The sequence below is a fragment of the Ambystoma mexicanum genome, chromosome 5p, assembly GCF_040938575.1.
Source record: "Ambystoma mexicanum isolate Mex_15411 chromosome 5p, UKY_AmexF1_1, whole genome shotgun sequence".
Lineage (NCBI taxonomy): Eukaryota > Metazoa > Chordata > Amphibia > Caudata > Ambystomatidae > Ambystoma > Ambystoma mexicanum.
Genome location: NC_090930.1, coordinates 740,553,304 through 740,571,082, shown reverse-complemented (window position 1 = coordinate 740,571,082; position 17,779 = coordinate 740,553,304). Strand labels below are relative to the sequence as shown.

The 17,779-nt window shown below is 39.2% G+C and overlaps 15 non-coding genes across 15 annotated transcripts; 7 read left to right on the top strand and 8 right to left on the bottom strand.

The window, feature by feature from the left end:
- Positions 1–68: 68 nt before the first annotated feature.
- TRNAQ-UUG (transfer RNA glutamine (anticodon UUG)) lies at positions 69–140 on the bottom strand. The gene has a single exon. It is a non-coding gene; the product is annotated as a tRNA-Gln (tRNA).
- A 259-nt stretch (positions 141–399) lies between these two features.
- On the top strand, positions 400–471 carry TRNAQ-CUG (transfer RNA glutamine (anticodon CUG)). Its single transcript has one exon. It is a non-coding gene; the product is annotated as a tRNA-Gln (tRNA).
- An 881-nt stretch (positions 472–1,352) lies between these two features.
- On the bottom strand, positions 1,353–1,424 carry TRNAQ-UUG (transfer RNA glutamine (anticodon UUG)). Its single transcript has one exon. It is a non-coding gene; the product is annotated as a tRNA-Gln (tRNA).
- Positions 1,425–3,757: 2,333 nt separating this feature from the next.
- On the top strand, positions 3,758–3,829 carry TRNAQ-CUG (transfer RNA glutamine (anticodon CUG)). The gene has a single exon. It is a non-coding gene; the product is annotated as a tRNA-Gln (tRNA).
- A 913-nt stretch (positions 3,830–4,742) lies between these two features.
- Positions 4,743–4,814, bottom strand: TRNAQ-UUG (transfer RNA glutamine (anticodon UUG)). Its single transcript has one exon. It is a non-coding gene; the product is annotated as a tRNA-Gln (tRNA).
- Positions 4,815–5,073: 259 nt separating this feature from the next.
- Positions 5,074–5,145, top strand: TRNAQ-CUG (transfer RNA glutamine (anticodon CUG)). The gene has a single exon. It is a non-coding gene; the product is annotated as a tRNA-Gln (tRNA).
- Positions 5,146–6,026: 881 nt separating this feature from the next.
- Positions 6,027–6,098, bottom strand: TRNAQ-UUG (transfer RNA glutamine (anticodon UUG)). Its single transcript has one exon. It is a non-coding gene; the product is annotated as a tRNA-Gln (tRNA).
- Positions 6,099–8,449: 2,351 nt separating this feature from the next.
- Positions 8,450–8,521, top strand: TRNAQ-CUG (transfer RNA glutamine (anticodon CUG)). The gene has a single exon. It is a non-coding gene; the product is annotated as a tRNA-Gln (tRNA).
- Positions 8,522–9,434: 913 nt separating this feature from the next.
- Positions 9,435–9,506, bottom strand: TRNAQ-UUG (transfer RNA glutamine (anticodon UUG)). Its single transcript has one exon. It is a non-coding gene; the product is annotated as a tRNA-Gln (tRNA).
- Positions 9,507–9,765: 259 nt separating this feature from the next.
- TRNAQ-CUG (transfer RNA glutamine (anticodon CUG)) lies at positions 9,766–9,837 on the top strand. The gene has a single exon. It is a non-coding gene; the product is annotated as a tRNA-Gln (tRNA).
- An 881-nt stretch (positions 9,838–10,718) lies between these two features.
- TRNAQ-UUG (transfer RNA glutamine (anticodon UUG)) lies at positions 10,719–10,790 on the bottom strand. The gene has a single exon. It is a non-coding gene; the product is annotated as a tRNA-Gln (tRNA).
- A 2,351-nt stretch (positions 10,791–13,141) lies between these two features.
- On the top strand, positions 13,142–13,213 carry TRNAQ-CUG (transfer RNA glutamine (anticodon CUG)). The gene has a single exon. It is a non-coding gene; the product is annotated as a tRNA-Gln (tRNA).
- Positions 13,214–14,126: 913 nt separating this feature from the next.
- Positions 14,127–14,198, bottom strand: TRNAQ-UUG (transfer RNA glutamine (anticodon UUG)). Its single transcript has one exon. It is a non-coding gene; the product is annotated as a tRNA-Gln (tRNA).
- Positions 14,199–14,457: 259 nt separating this feature from the next.
- On the top strand, positions 14,458–14,529 carry TRNAQ-CUG (transfer RNA glutamine (anticodon CUG)). The gene has a single exon. It is a non-coding gene; the product is annotated as a tRNA-Gln (tRNA).
- An 881-nt stretch (positions 14,530–15,410) lies between these two features.
- TRNAQ-UUG (transfer RNA glutamine (anticodon UUG)) lies at positions 15,411–15,482 on the bottom strand. Its single transcript has one exon. It is a non-coding gene; the product is annotated as a tRNA-Gln (tRNA).
- Between the last annotated feature and the right edge of the window lie 2,297 nt (positions 15,483–17,779).

The following is a 17,779-nucleotide window of genomic DNA, read 5'->3' as shown; positions in this document are numbered from 1 at the left end:
ATGAATATTACTATCTTTGGCCTATAATTTAAGACAACAAGGAGACAAAGTGTGTTAGAGCAAGAGAGAGGTTCCACCGAGACTTGAACTCGGATCGCTAGATTCAAAGTCCAAAGTGCTAACCATTACACCATGGAACCCTTGTTGAGCAGAGCTTCATAAGGGCAATGAGAATATAGGGCACAGTCAAGATTTTTACTGACCTATAGTAACCGTTTACTGATATTATATCGAAGCAGCACTGTTGCTGTTGGATGCTGTGCAATCGCAAAGTATTGGCTTCATGTCTCATTTGGATCAAATTCTTCCTCTGGAGTCTAATGATATAGGAATATTACATATTTTCTCTGATGTGCTCTGTTTTTCCAGAATGAAGTGCATCATGCTACTGAATATGTGGGTTCCATGGTGTAATGGTTAGCACTCTGGACTCTGAATCCAGCGATCCGAGTTCAAGTCTCGGTGGGACCTTGGGGCTGCTTCTCTTTTAGAGTTGCCTTTCATTTGCAGATAGATATAACAGCAATAGCTTTGCTTTACAGCCCACTTTGATGGCAGTCTTCTTTGACCAAAGAATATTAATAGTTTCTGGGGATGACTCTCTTTTGCCACAAAGAAACTGCCCACTCTCATATCTCCAAAGCTCCAAGGTATAATGGCTATTAAACTGGCTTTTGATCTCAGCGATTTGCATTGAAAGCCCAGGAGGCCCCTAAAATCAGTTGAATTGTTTCCTGATAATTTAGAGTTTATTTCTTCTTTCGAGAAAGGTGTGATCCAAATAAAGTAAGTACATTTAAACAAGGGCACTTGATCAGTAAATGCACTACTTTCTAGAACTCATAACTCTTGTAAGTTATAAAAAGTTTGCTCTCCATACAGTTTGTCAACTCAAAGAATTACATTTTTTACACATTTAATAAGACCATCAAATTGCTTGAAACATAGGAATGATTGTGAAAGTGAATATGATTCACCAAAATAATTGTATAACATTTTTTAATGTTAATAAAATAGGGCTTTTTCCAATCTTTTCACATCAATGTTGTTTCTGCATGTTCCAGTGAGCAGAGAATTTACTGCACATAGTGTGTACATTTTTCTTTTCATAGAGTTAAGGTTGGACATTATTCATCTGTGGAAAATGTTTCTGAGAGATATCTGGGTGCCCATTCTGATTGACCTTAGGGATTGTACATTAACGATATGTAGTTGCATCACTGTATTGGTATCAGGCACCAAAGTGCATTTAAATGTAATGTCGTGCAGAGAGAGTCTACTGAACTTCTGAATATTAACTCTGTTGAATTGTAATTTGAGAAATTAGAAAATGGAGTGTAAGAGCAAGATAACGGTCCCACCGAGACTTGAACTCGGATCGTTGGATTCAAAGTCCAAAGTGCTAACCATTACACCATGGAACCCTTGCAAGATGCACCTGAGAGCGTTGAATCAGAAATGGCAATATAGAGCACATTTACAATTTTTACAGATTCATAGTCCCAATTGACTGATATCATACAAACACAGCGATGTTGTCGATTGACGTTGTGCTATAGCAATCTCTGTGCTTTATAGAGCATGTAGATCAAATTCTTCCTCTTGAGGCATATGATTAAGCAATATTAAATATTGTTTCTGACTGCCTCTGTTTTGGCATAATGAAGTTCAGCATTTGCGGAAGTATTTAGGTTCCATGGTCTAATGGTTAGTAGGCTGGACTCTGAATTTAGTAATCTGACATGTTATAGCTATATTTTGTTTTCCTTTGGGTGTATTGTCATTTTATGCACATAGATTTCCTAGCAGTGGCTGTGATGAATAGTTCAATTTGATAGCAGCTTCCTTTTGAGAATTTGAAAAAAAAAGAATTAAATAGTCTCTCTGGATGACTCTGCTTTGATTTCTATGTGCACATCCCTTTTGCGTTTCAGAGGGATTGACCAACATACACAACAGTGCTTGGAAGACCTCTTCCTCCCATGGCATGTAAAGCTAACCTCTCTCCTACCGTGTGTTTTTTTACTTTTTAACTTCCCCTTCCGAGTCATGATCATGTAACTGAATTTACATTTTTAGATTTTAACTGCAGTAGTTGCTTGTTTTTCATTTTTATTTTTTGTGTATGCATACATCCCTTTTTGTGGGGAGGGGGGAGTGATGTCTGTTTACTTATATTAGCTAATATAGGTCATTTTATGTCCGCTTACAATATGTGTCAGGATTTTTTATGTCGTTTCCAATCAATGTCTAATATCAAGTGGTTTGCAGCAGTCATACAAAGGCACGTAACACCCCCAAAACACCTACATCAGTTAGAAATACTCCGGAAGAGTACTCAGATTATGAAAAGGCGGTGAATCCCAAATAGAACTGTAAATGTAAGCTAGCAAGCAGACTGTGCACCCCTGTTTGGAACTATGACCTGTGTGTTGCCCTCTATTAACAGAACAATGTAACTGCAGCCCATGTCACATAAAATAGAAAGTAGAGATTATGCAAATTAACTCCCAGAAGAGCCTGGTGTCACCCCAAAAGGTGTCATGCTTTTCACACCAAGAAACATCCACACATAGATCCCTGCGAACCTCAAAAACGTACAGGAAACCCTGTCCAGCGCTTTGCTCCCAGAGGAGATAAGGTTGAAAAACCACCCTATGTTAAAAGTGTCCATAATCCATGCCAGCTGCCCTGTCTATAGGCCTAGGGGCATGAGTGGAAGGGTTTAACCTGCCTGGGTTCTTGGGCATGGTTTCATCATGCCTCAGTTTACAATGGCACTCTGCCACTTTGTCAGGCTTTAAAGAAGCCTGACTCCTGCAGAGCAAAAGATCTGATTATTTCCTTACATGTTTTGTACGTAAGAATGCGGATGGTGCTCTGAGCCTCCTATGGTGGTTATTAAGCATGGTATACATACCATAGCATGTAACTGTGCCTACAAATGGAACATTTTGTTCATTTATTAGGGAGTTGTGAAAATGGCAAAATCAAATTGCCATTACTGACACAGACCAGCTGCCGCTGTCCGGACATTTCGTCGAAAGACATTTCGTCGAAAGACATTTGGTCGACGTAATTTGGTCGAAAGCCAAATGGTCGATTTTTTTATTTATTTATATATATATTTTTTAGGTTGTAGTTAAGGGAAAAAAAGGGGGTTGGGGGGACCCCCCCAAACCCCCCCCAAAAAAAAATGTGAAAATAAAAAACAAAGCAATTCGACCATTTGGTTTTCGACCAAATGGTTTCGACCAATTGTCCTGTCGACAATTTTTTTTCGACGAAATGTCTGGCAACCCAGCTGCCGACTGTTGCTATTGACAGGATTTCCAGGTGTATAAACTGAGGAGATCACCAGTTCAATTACCTGTGAACGCATTTTGAAGCTCATTCACAACCAGTTCATGCCCGTTCTCTCCATTTTGGCTTTCTGGCTGGCCGAGGGGCCCTTCAGTAATGTTCTTTGCTAACCATTACACCATGGGCCCCTTGCTGGTGCAACCTGACAGAGTTGTAACAGAAATGAGAATCGAGATCTCATGCATCATTTTAACAAACTCATATTCCTAGCCCACGGATATTATGCAAATGTGGAACTGTTTAGTTGGTTGTTGCGCAATAGCAAACTCTTTGCTTTACAGCTCATTTGGATAGGATTCTTCCTCTGGAGGCATAAGATAAAAGAATATTGCATACATTCTCTAAAAGGCTCTTTTTTTGCTGCAATGACGTTCATCATGTCACTAAGTATGTAGGTTCCATGGTGTAATGGTTAGCACTCTGGACTCTGAATCCAGCGATCCGAGTTCAAATCTCGGTGGGACCTTGGGAATTACTGTGTTTGTTTTCCTCTCAGTGTCTTGTTTTAATAGCAATGACGCTGCTGTGTCGCCCACTTTCATAGCATTATTCCCTGGGTCCATTTGAAAACAGAAAGATTTTCCATGGATGACGCTCTTTAGCCACAATGAAACCCACCACTTTCTGTGGTGTGGAAGACCTATGGTGTAATGGTAGCACCCTGGAGGTTGAATCCAATAATTTGCATTGAAATCTCTGTAAGAGTTTACCATCAGTCGAACCTTTCCCTTATCGTTTATTGTGGATGTCTTCTTTGAAGAAAGGTATGATCCAACTAAAGTAAGTACATTCACGAATGGGCCCTTGGTCGGTACAAACAGTATTTATACACCTCAGGCCTTTTGTGAATTAAGAAAAGTGTGTTCTTCGTTCTATTTTTCATCTCAAACTGATACCTTCATTTTACAAACATGTAAAGACTGTTAAGACGCTTGATTAATATCATTGATTCTGAATGCGGTCGCTTTTCATAGGATTAACCCTTTAACAATTTTGAAAGAGAATGGCGATACAATAGAGCTGCTTTTCCCAAAATGGTATTATTAATGTTGTTGCTGCATCTTCAAGTAAAAAGAGAATCCATTGGGTCACAGATTGAGCATGTTTCTTAACATTGAGTTAAGTTTGAAAATTTCAAATCTTTTATGTATGTTTCCGATGCAGATCTGCCCATCGACTCAGAATGACCTCACTGTTCATACATTTAAAAAAAATGCATAAAGATTAAGGTGCTAGGCACAAAAGTGGATTTTTATGAAAAGTTATGCCAGAGAGTGAGAGCGAAAATGAATACCCTACACCACTAACCTTATGAATATTACTATCTTTGGCCTATAATTTAAGACAACAAGGAGACAAAGTGTGTTAGAGCAAGAGAGAGGTTCCACCGAGACTTGAACTCGGATCGCTAGATTCAAAGTCCAAAGTGCTAACCATTACACCATGGAACCCTTGTTGAGCAGAGCTTCATAAGGGCAATGAGAATATAGGGCACAGTCAAGATTTTTACTGACCTATAGTAACCGTTTACTGATATTATATCGAAGCAGCACTGTTGCTGTTGGATGCTGTGCAATCGCAAAGTATTGGCTTCATGTCTCATTTGGATCAAATTCTTCCTCTGGAGTCTAATGATATAGGAATATTACATATTTTCTCTGATGTGCTCTGTTTTTCCAGAATGAAGTGCATCATGCTACTGAATATGTGGGTTCCATGGTGTAATGGTTAGCACTCTGGACTCTGAATCCAGCGATCCGAGTTCAAGTCTCGGTGGGACCTTGGGGCTGCTTCTCTTTTAGAGTTGTCTTTCATTTGCAGATAGATATAACAGCAATAGCTTTGCTTTACAGCCCACTTTGATGGCAGTCTTCTTTGACCAAAGAATATTAATAGTTTCTGGGGATGACTCTCTTTTGCCACAAAGAAACTGCCCACTCTCATATCTCCAAAGCTCCAAGGTATAATGGCTATTAAACTGGCTTTTGATCTCAGCGATTTGCATTGAAAGCCCAGGAGGCCCCTAAAATCAGTTGAATTGTTTCCTGATAATTTAGAGTTTATTTCTTCTTTCGAGAAAGGTGTGATCCAAATAAAGTAAGTACATTTAAACAAGGGCACTTGATCAGTAAATGCACTACTTTCTAGAACTCATAACTCTTGTAAGTTATAAAAAGTTTGCTCTCCATACAGTTTGTCAACTCAAAGAATTACATTTTTTACACATTTAATAAGACCATCAAATTGCTTGAAACATAGGAATGATTGTGAAAGTGAATATGATTCACCAAAATAATTGTATAACATTTTTTAATGTTAATAAAATAGGGCTTTTTCCAATCTTTTCACATCAATGTTGTTTCTGCATGTTCCAGTGAGCAGAGAATCTACTGCACATAGTGTGTACATTTTTCTTTTCATAGAGTTAAGGTTGGACATTATTCATCTGTGGAAAATTTTTCTGAGAGATATCTGGGTGCCCATTCTGATTGACCTTAGGGATTGTACATTAACGATATGTAGTTGCATCACTGTATTGGTATCAGGCACCAAAGTGCATTTAAATGTAATGTCGTGCAGAGAGAGTCTACTGAACTTCTGAATATTAACTCTGTTGAATTGTAATTTGAGAAATTAGAAAATGGAGTGTAAGAGCAAGATAACGGTCCCACCGAGACTTGAACTCGGATCGTTGGATTCAAAGTCCAAAGTGCTAACCATTACACCATGGAACCCTTGCAAGATGCACCTGAGAGCGTTGAATCAGAAATGGCAATATAGAGCACATTTACAATTTTTACAGATTCATAGTCCCAATTGACTGATATCATACAAACACAGCGATGTTGTCGATTGACGTTGTGCTATAGCAATCTCTGTGCTTTATAGAGCATGTAGATCAAATTCTTCCTCTTGAGGCATATGATTAAGCAATATTAAATATTGTTTCTGACTGCCTCTGTTTTGGCATAATGAAGTTCAGCATTTGCGGAAGTATTTAGGTTCCATGGTCTAATGGTTAGTAGGCTGGACTCTGAATTTAGTAATCTGACATGTTATAGCTATATTTTGTTTTCCTTTGGGTGTATTGTCATTTTATGCACATAGATTTCCTAGCAGTGGCTGTGATGAATAGTTCAATTTGATAGCAGCTTCCTTTTGAGAATTTGAAAAAAAAAGAATTAAATAGTCTCTCTGGATGACTCTGCTTTGATTTCTATGTGCACATCCCTTTTGCGTTTCAGAGGGATTGACCAACATACACAACAGTGCTTGGAAGACCTCTTCCTCCCATGGCATGTAAAGCTAACCTCTCTCCTACCGTGTGTTTTTTTACTTTTTAACTTCCCCTTCCGAGTCATGATCATGTAACTGAATTTACATTTTTAGATTTTAACTGCAGTAGTTGCTTGTTTTTCATTTTTATTTTTTGTGTATGCATACATGCCTTTTTGTGGGGAGGGGGGAGTGATGTCTGTTTACTTATATTAGCTAATATAGGTCATTTTATGTCCGCTTACAATATGTGTCAGGATTTTTTATGTCGTTTCCAATCAATGTCTAATATCAAGTGGTTTGCAGCAGTCATACAAAGGCACGTAACACCCCCAAAACACCTACATCAGTTAGAAATACTCCGGAAGAGTACTCAGTTTATGAAAAGGCGGTGAATCCCAAATAGAACTGTAAATGTAAGCTAGCAAGCAGACTGTGCACCCCTGTTTGGAACTATGACCTGTGTGTTGCCCTCTATTAACAGAACAATGTAACTGCAGCCCATGTCACATAAAATAGAAAGTAGAGATTATGCAAATTAACTCCCAGAAGAGCCTGGTGTCACCCCAAAAGGTGTCATGCTTTTCACACCAAGAAACATCCACACATAGATCCCTGCGAACCTCAAAAACGTACAGGAAACCCTGTCCAGCGCTTTGCTCCCAGAGGAGATAAGGTTGAAAAACCACCCTATGTTAAAAGTGTCCATAATCCATGCCAGCTGCCCTGTCTATAGGCCTAGGGGCATGAGTGGAAGGGTTTAACCTGCCTGGGTTCTTGGGCATGGTTTCATCATGCCTCAGTTTACAATGGCACTCTGCCACTTTGTCAGGCTTTAAAGAAGCCTGACTCCTGCAGAGCAAAAGATCTGATTATTTCCTTACATGTTTTGTACGTAAGAATGCGGATGGTGCTCTGAGCCTCCTATGGTGGTTATTAAGCATGGTATACATACCATAGCATGTAACTGTGCCTACAAATGGAACATTTTGTTCATTTATTAGGGAGTTGTGAAAATGGCAAAATCAAATTGCCATTACTGACACAGACCAGCTGCCGCTGTCCGGACATTTCGTCGAAAGACATTTCGTCGAAAGACATTTGGTCGACGTAATTTGGTCGAAAGCCAAATGGTCGATTTTTTTATTTATTTATATATATATTTTTTAGGTTGTAGTTTAGGGAAAAAAAGGGGTTTTTAGAAAAAAAGGGGGTTGGGGGGACCCCCCCAAACCCCCCCCAAAAAAAAATGTGAAAATAAAAAACAAAGCAATTCGACCATTTGGTTTTCGACCAAATGGTTTCGACCAATTGTCCTGTCGACAAATTTTTTTCGACGAAATGTCTGGCAACCCAGCTGCCGACTGTTGCTATTGACAGGAGTTCCAGGTGTATAAACTGAGGAGATCACCAGTTCAATTACCTGTGAACGCATTTTGAAGCTCATTCACAACCAGTTCATGCCCGTTCTCTCCATTTTGGCTTTCTGGCTGGCCGAGGGGCCCTTCAGTAATGTTCTTTGCTAACCATTACACCATGGGCCCCTTGCTGGTGCAACCTGACAGAGTTGTAACAGAAATGAGAATCGAGATCTCATGCATCATTTTAACAAACTCATATTCCTAGCCCACGGATATTATGCAAATGTGGAACTGTTTAGTTGGTTGTTGCGCAATAGCAAACTCTTTGCTTTACAGCTCATTTGGATAGGATTCTTCCTCTGGAGGCATAAGATAAAAGAATATTGCATACATTCTCTAAAAGGCTCTTTTTTTGCTGCAATGACGTTCATCATGTCACTAAGTATGTAGGTTCCAAGGTGTAATGGTTAGCACTCTGGACTCTGAATCCAGCGATCCGAGTTCAAATCTCGGTGGGACCTTGGGAATTACTGTGTTTGTTTTCCTCTCAGTGTCTTGTTTTAATAGCAATGACGCTGCTGTGTCGCCCACTTTCATAGCATTATTCCCTGGGTCCATTTGAAAACAGAAAGATTTTCCATGGATGACGCTCTTTAGCCACAATGAAACCCACCACTTTCTGTGGTGTGGAAGACCTATGGTGTAATGGTAGCACACTGGAGGTTGAATCCAATAATTTGCATTGAAATCTCTGTAAGAGTTTACCATCAGTCGAACCTTTCCCTTATCGTTTATTGTGGATGTCTTCTTTGAAGAAAGGTATGATCCAACTAAAGTAAGTACATTCACGAATGGGCCCTTGGTCGGTACAAACAGTATTTATACACCTCAGGCCTTTTGTGAATTAAGAAAAGTGTGTTCTTCGTTCTATTTTTCATCTCAAACTGATACCTTCATTTTACAAACATGTAAAGACTGTTAAGACGCTTGATTAATATCATTGATTCTGAATGCGGTCGCTTTTCATAGGATTAACCCTTTAACAATTTTGAAAGAGAATGGCGATACAATAGAGCTGCTTTTCCCAAAATGGTATTATTAATGTTGTTGCTGCATCTTCAAGTAAAAAGAGAATCCATTGGGTCACAGATTGAGCATGTTTCTTAACATTGAGTTAAGTTTGAAAATTTCAAATCTTTTATGTATGTTTCCGATGCAGATCTGCCCATCGACTCAGAATGACCTCACTGTTCATACATTTAAAAAAAATGCATAAAGATTAAGGTGCTAGGCACAAAAGTGGATTTTTATGAAAAGTTATGCCAGAGAGTGAGAGCGAAAATGAATACCCTACACCACTAACCTTATGAATATTACTATCTTTGGCCTATAATTTAAGACAACAAGGAGACAAAGTGTGTTAGAGCAAGAGAGAGGTTCCACCGAGACTTGAACTCGGATCGCTAGATTCAAAGTCCAAAGTGCTAACCATTACACCATGGAACCCTTGTTGAGCAGAGCTTCATAAGGGCAATGAGAATATAGGGCACAGTCAAGATTTTTACTGACCTATAGTAACCGTTTACTGATATTATATCGAAGCAGCACTGTTGCTGTTGGATGCTGTGCAATCGCAAAGTATTGGCTTCATGTCTCATTTGGATCAAATTCTTCCTCTGGAGTCTAATGATATAGGAATATTACATATTTTCTCTGATGTGCTCTGTTTTTCCAGAATGAAGTGCATCATGCTACTGAATATGTGGGTTCCATGGTGTAATGGTTAGCACTCTGGACTCTGAATCCAGCGATCCGAGTTCAAGTCTCGGTGGGACCTTGGGGCTGCTTCTCTTTTAGAGTTGCCTTTCATTTGCAGATAGATATAACAGCAATAGCTTTGCTTTACAGCCCACTTTGATGGCAGTCTTCTTTGACCAAAGAATATTAATAGTTTCTGGGGATGACTCTCTTTTGCCACAAAGAAACTGCCCACTCTCATATCTCCAAAGCTCCAAGGTATAATGGCTATTAAACTGGCTTTTGATCTCAGCGATTTGCATTGAAAGCCCAGGAGGCCCCTAAAATCAGTTGAATTGTTTCCTGATAATTTAGAGTTTATTTCTTCTTTCGAGAAAGGTGTGATCCAAATAAAGTTAGTACATTTAAACAAGGGCACTTGATCAGTAAATGCACTACTTTCTAGAACTCATAACTCTTGTAAGTTATAAAAAGTTTGCTCTCCATACAGTTTGTCAACTCAAAGAATTACATTTTTTACACATTTAATAAGACCATCAAATTGCTTGAAACATAGGAATGATTGTGAAAGTGAATATGATTCACCAAAATAATTGTATAACATTTTTTAATGTTAATAAAATAGGGCTTTTTCCAATCTTTTCACATCAATGTTGTTTCTGCATGTTCCAGTGAGCAGAGAATCTACTGCACATAGTGTGTACATTTTTCTTTTCATAGAGTTAAGGTTGGACATTATTCATCTGTGGAAAATGTTTCTGAGAGATATCTGGGTGCCCACTCTGATTGACCTTAGGGATTGTACATTAACGATATGTAGTTGCATCACTGTATTGGTATCAGGCACCAAAGTGCATTTAAATGTAATGTCGTGCAGAGAGAGTCGACTGAACTTCTGAATATTAACTCTGTTGAATTGTAATTTGAGAAATTAGAAAATGGAGTGTAAGAGCAAGATAACGGTCCCACCGAGACTTGAACTCGGATCGTTGGATTCAAAGTCCAAAGTGCTAACCATTACACCATGGAACCCTTGGAAGATGCACCTGAGAGCGTTGAATCAGAAATGGCAATATAGAGCACATTTACAATTTTTACAGATTCATAGTCCCAATTGACTGATATCATACAAACACAGCGATGTTGTCGATTGACGTTGTGCTATAGCAATCTCTGTGCTTTATAGAGCATGTAGATCAAATTCTTCCTCTTGAGGCATATGATTAAGCAATATTAAATATTGTTTCTGACTGCCTCTGTTTTGGCATAATGAAGTTCAGCATTTGCGGAAGTATTTAGGTTCCATGGTCTAATGGTTAGTAGGCTGGACTCTGAATTTAGTAATCTGACATGTTATAGCTATATTTTGTTTTCCTTTGGGTGTATTGTCATTTTATGCACATAGATTTCCTAGCAGTGGCTGTGATGAATAGTTCAATTTGATAGCAGCTTCCTTTTGAGAATTTGAAAAAAAAAGAATTAAATAGTCTCTCTGGATGACTCTGCTTTGATTTCTATGTGCACATCCCTTTTGCGTTTCAGAGGGATTGACCAACATACACAACAGTGCTTGGAAGACCTCTTCCTCCCATGGCATGTAAAGCTAACCTCTCTCCTACCGTGTGTTTTTTTACTTTTTAACTTCCCCTTCCGAGTCATGATCATGTAACTGAATTTACATTTTTAGATTTTAACTGCAGTAGTTGCTTGTTTTTCATTTTTATTTTTTGTGTACGCATACATCCCTTTTTGTGGGGAGGGGGGAGTGATGTCTGTTTACTTATATTAGCTAATATAGGTCATTTTATGTCCGCTTACAATATGTGTCAGGATTTTTTATGTCGTTTCCAATCAATGTCTAATATCAAGTGGTTTGCAGCAGTCATACAAAGGCACGTAACACCCCCAAAACACCTACATCAGTTAGAAATACTCCGGAAGAGTACTCAGTTTATGAAAAGGCGGTGAATCCCAAATAGAACTGTAAATGTAAGCTAGCAAGCAGACTGTGCACCCCTGTTTGGAACTATGACCTGTGTGTTGCCCTCTATTAACAGAACAATGTAACTGCAGCCCATGTCACATAAAATAGAAAGTAGAGATTATGCAAATTAACTCCCAGAAGAGCCTGGTGTCACCCCAAAAGGTGTCATGCTTTTCACACCAAGAAACATCCACACATAGATCCCTGCGAACCTCAAAAACGTACAGGAAACCCTGTCCAGCGCTTTGCTCCCAGAGGAGATAAGGTTGAAAAACCACCCTATGTTAAAAGTGTCCATAATCCATGCCAGCTGCCCTGTCTATAGGCCTAGGGGCATGAGTGGAAGGGTTTAACCTGCCTGGGTTCTTGGGCATGGTTTCATCATGCCTCAGTTTACAATGGCACTCTGCCACTTTGTCAGGCTTTAAAGAAGCCTGACTCCTGCAGAGCAAAAGATCTGATTATTTCCTTACATGTTTTGTACGTAAGAATGCGGATGGTGCTCTGAGCCTCCTATGGTGGTTATTAAGCATGGTATACATACCATAGCATGTAACTGTGCCTACAAATGGAACATTTTGTTCATTTATTAGGGAGTTGTGAAAATGGCAAAATCAAATTGCCATTACTGACACAGACCAGCTGCCGCTGTCCGGACATTTCGTTGAAAGACATTTCGTCGAAAGACATTTGGTCGACGTAATTTGGTCGAAAGCCAAATGGTCGTTTTTTTTATTTATTTATATATATATTTTTTAAGTTGTAGTTTAGGGAAAAAAAGGGGTTTTTAGAAAAAAAGGGGGTTGGGGGGACCCCCCCAAACCCCCCCCCAAAAAAAATGTGAAAATAAAAAACAAAGCAATTCGACCATTTGGTTTTCGACCAAATGGTTTCGACCAATTGTCCTGTCGACAAATTTTTTTCGACGAAATGTCTGGCAACCCAGCTGCTGACTGTTGCTATTGACAGGAGTTCCAGGTGTATAAACTGAGGAGATCACCAGTTCAATTACCTGTGAACGCATTTTGAAGCTCATTCACAACCAGTTCATGCCCGTTCTCTCCATTTTGGCTTTCTGGCTGGCCGAGGGGCCCTTCAGTAATGTTCTTTGCTAACCATTACACCATGGGCCCCTTGCTGGTGCAACCTGACAGAGTTGTAACAGAAATGAGAATCGAGATCTCATGCATCATTTTAACAAACTCATATTCCTAGCCCACGGATATTATGCAAATGTGGAACTGTTTAGTTGGTTGTTGCGCAATAGCAAACTCTTTGCTTTACAGCTCATTTGGATAGGATTCTTCCTCTGGAGGCATAAGATAAAAGAATATTGCATACATTCTCTAAAAGGCTCTTTTTTTGCTGCAATGACGTTCATCATGTCACTAAGTATGTAGGTTCCATGGTGTAATGGTTAGCACTCTGGACTCTGAATCCAGCGATCCGAGTTCAAATCTCGGTGGGACCTTGGGAATTACTGTGTTTGTTTTCCTCTCAGTGTCTTGTTTTAATAGCAATGACGCTGCTGTGTCGCCCACTTTCATAGCATTATTCCCTGGGTGCATTTGAAAAAAGAAAGATTTTCCATGGATGACGCTCTTTAGCCACAATGAAACCCACCACTTTCTGTGGTGTGAAAGACCCATGGTGTAATGGTAGCACCCTGGAGGTTGAATCCAATAATTTGCATTCAAATCTCTGTAAGAGTTTACCATCAGTCGAACCTTTCCCTTATCGTTTATTGTGGATGTCTTCTTTGAAGAAAGGTATGATCCAACTAAAGTAAGTACATTCACGAATGGGCCCTTGGTCGGTACAAACAGTATTTATACACCTCAGGCCTTTTGTGAATTAAGAAAAGTGTGTTCTTCGTTCTATTTTTCATCTCAAACTGATACCTTCATTTTACAAACATGTAAAGACTGTTAAGACGCTTGATTAATATCATTGATTCTGAATGTGGTCGCTTTTCATAGGATTAACCCTTTAACAATTTTGAAAGAGAATGGCGATACAATAGAGCTGCTTTTCCCAAAATGGTATTATTAATGTTGTTGCTGCATCTTCAAGTAAAAAGAGAATCCATTGGGTCACAGATTGAGCATGTTTCTTAACATTGAGTTAAGTTTGAAAATTTCAAATCTTTTATGTATGTTTCCGATGCAGATCTGCCCATCGACTCAGAATGACCTCACTGTTCATACATTTAAAAAAAATGCATAAAGGTTAAGGTGCTAGGCACAAAAGTGGATTTTTATGAAAAGTTATGCCAGAGAGTGAGAGCGAAAATGAATACCCTACACCACTAACCTTATGAATATTACTATCTTTGGCCTATAATTTAAGACAACAAGGAGACAAAGTGTGTTAGAGCAAGAGAGAGGTTCCACCGAGACTTGAACTCGGATCGCTGGATTCAAAGTCCAAAGTGCTAACCATTACACCATGGAACCCTTGTTGAGCAGAGCTTCATAAGGGCAATGAGAATATAGGGCACAGTCAAGATTTTTACTGACCTATAGTAACCGTTTACTGATATTATATCGAAGCAGCACTGTTGCTGTTGGATGCTGTGCAATCGCAAAGTATTGGCTTCATGTCTCATTTGGATCAAATTCTTCCTCTGGAGTCTAATGATATAGGAATATTACATATTTTCTCTGATGTGCTCTGTTTTTCCAGAATGAAGTGCATCATGCGACTGAAAATGTGGGTTCCATGGTGTAATGGTTAGCACTCTGGACTCTGAATCCAGCGATCCGAGTTCAAGTCTCGGTGGGACCTTGGGGCTGCTTCTCTTTTAGAGTTGCCTTTCATTTGCAGATAGATATAACAGCAATAGCTTTGCTTTACAGCCCACTTTGATGGCAGTCTTCTTTGACCAAAGAATATTAATAGCTTCTGGGGATGACTCTCTTTTGCCACAAAGAAACTGCCCACTCTCATATCTCCAAAGCTCCAAGGTATAATGGCTATTAAACTGGCTTTTGATCTCAGCGATTTGCATTGAAAGCCCAGGAGGCCCCTAAAATCAGTTGAATTGTTTCCTGATAATTTAGAGTTTATTTCTTCTTTCGAGAAAGGTGTGATCCAAATAAAGTAAGTACATTTAAACAAGGGCACTTGATCAGTAAATGCACTACTTTCTAGAACTCATAACTCTTGTAAGTTATAAAAAGTTTGCTCTCCATACAGTTTGTCAACTCAAAGAATTACATTTTTTACACATTTAATAAGACCATCAAATTGCTTGAAACATAGGAATGATTGTGAAAGTGAATATGATTCACCAAAATAATTGTATAACATTTTTTAATGTTAATAAAATAGGGCTTTTTCCAATCTTTTCACATCAATGTTGTTTCTGCATGTTCCAGTGAGCAGAGAATCTACTGCACATAGTGTGTACATTTTTCTTTTCATAGAGTTAAGGTTGGACATTATTCATCTGTGGAAAATGTTTCTGAGAGATATCTGGGTGCCCACTCTGATTGACCTTAGAGATTGTACATTAACGATATGTAGTTGCATCACTGTATTGGTATCAGGCACCAAAGTGCATTTAAATGTAATGTCGTGCAGAGAGAGTTGACTGAACTTCTGAATATTAACTCTGTTGAATTGTAATTTGAGAAATTAGAAAATGGAGTGTAAGAGCAAGATAACGGTCCCACCGAGACTTGAACTCGGATTGTTGGATTCAAAGTCCAAAGTGCTAACCATTACACCATGGAACCCTTGCAAGATGCACCTGAGAGCGATGAATCAGAAATGTCAATATAGAGCACATTTACAATTTTTACAGATTCATAGTCCCAATTGACTGATATCATACAAACACAGCGATGTTGTCGATTGACGTTGTGCTATAGCAATCTCTGTGCTTTATAGAGCATGTAGATCAAATTCTTCCTCTTGAGGCATATGATTAAGCAATATTAAATATTGTTTCTGACTGCCTCTGTTTTGGCATAATGAAGTTCAGCATTTGCGGAAGTATTTAGGTTCCATGGTCTAATGGTTAGTAGGCTGGACTCTGAATTTAGTAATCTGACATGTTATAGCTATATTTTGTTTTCCTTTGGGTGTATTGTCATTTTATGCACATAGATTTCCTAGCAGTGGCTGTGATGAATAGTTCAATTTGATAGCAGCTTCCTTTTGAGAATTTGAAAAAAAAAGAATTAAATAGTCTCTCTGGATGACTCTGCTTTGATTTCTATGTGCACATCCCTTTTGCGTTTCAGAGGGATTGACCAACATACACAACAGTGCTTGGAAGACCTCTTCCTCCCTCATGGCATGTAAAGCTAACCTCTCTCCTACCGTGTGTTTTTTTACTTTTTAACTTCCCCTTCCGAGTCATGATCATGTAACTGAATTTACATTTTTAGATTTTAACTGCAGTAGTTGCTTGTTTTTCATTTTTATTTTTTGTGTACGCATACATTCCTTTTTGTGGGGAGGGGGGAGTGATGTCTGTTTACTTATATTAGCTAATATAGGTCATTTTATGTCCGCTTACAATATGTGTCAGGATTTTTTATGTCGTTTCCAATCAATGTCTAATATCAAGTGGTTTGCAGCAGTCATACAAAGGCACGTAACACCCCCAAAACACCTACATAAGTTAGAAATACTCCGGAAGAGTACTCAGTTTATGAAAAGGCGGTGAATCCCAAATAGAACTGTAAATGTAAGCTAGCAAGCAGACTGTGCACCCCTGTTTGGAACTATGACCTGTGTGTTGCCCTCTATTAACAGAACAATGTAACTGCAGCCCATGTCACATAAAATAGAAAGTAGAGATTATGCAAATTAACTCCCAGAAGAGCCTGGTGTCACCCCAAAAGGTGTCATGCTTTTCACACCAAGAAACATCCACACATAGATCCCTGCGAACCTCAAAAACGTACAGGAAACCCTGTCCAGCGCTTTGCTCCCAGAGGAGATAAGGTTGAAAAACCACCCTATGTTAAAAGTGTCCATAATCCATGCCAGCTGCCCTGTCTATAGGCCTAGGGGCATGAGTGGAAGGGTTTAACCTGCCTGGGTTCTTGGGCATGGTTTCATCATGCCTCAGTTTACAATGGCACTCTGCCACTTTGTCAGGCTTTAAAGAAGCCTGACTCCTGCAGAGCAAAAGATCTGATTATTTCCTTACATGTTTTGTACGTAAGAATGCGGATGGTGCTCTGAGCCTCCTATGGTGGTTATTAAGCATGGTATACATACCATAGCATGTAACTGTGCCTACAAATGGAACATTTTGTTCATTTATTAGGGAGTTGTGAAAATGGCAAAATCAAATTGCCATTTCTGACACAGACCAGCTGCCGCTGTCCGGACATTTCGTCGAAAGACATTTCGTCGAAAGACATTTGGTCGACGTAATTTGGTCGAAAGCCAAATGGTCAATTTTTTTATTTATTTATATATATATTTTTTAGGTTGTAGTTTAGGGAAAAAAAGGGGTTTTTAGAAAAAAAGGGGGTTAGGGGGACCCCCCCAAACACCCCCCCCCAAAAAAAATGTGAAAATAAAAAACAAAGCAATTCGACCATTTGGTTTTCGACCAAATGGTTTCGACCAATTGTCCTGTCGACAAATTTTTTTCGACGAAATGTCTGGCAACCCAGCTGCCGACTGTTGCTATTGACAGGAGTTCCAGGTGTATAAACTGAGGAGATCACCAGTTCAATTACCTGTGAACGCATTTTGAAGCTCATTCACAACCAGTTCATGCCCGTTCTCTCCATTTTGGCTTTCTGGCTGGCCGAGGGGCCCTTCAGTAATGTTCTTTGCTAACCATTACACCATGGGCCCCTTGCTGGTGCAACCTGACAGAGTTGTAAAAGAAATGAGAATCGAGATCTCATGCATCATTTTAACAAACTCATATTCCTAGCCCACGGATATTATGCAAATGTGGAACTGTTTAGTTGGTTGTGCGCAATAGCAAACTCTTTGCTTTACAGCTCATTTGGATAGGATTCTTCCTCTGGAGGCATAAGATAAAAGAATATTGCATACA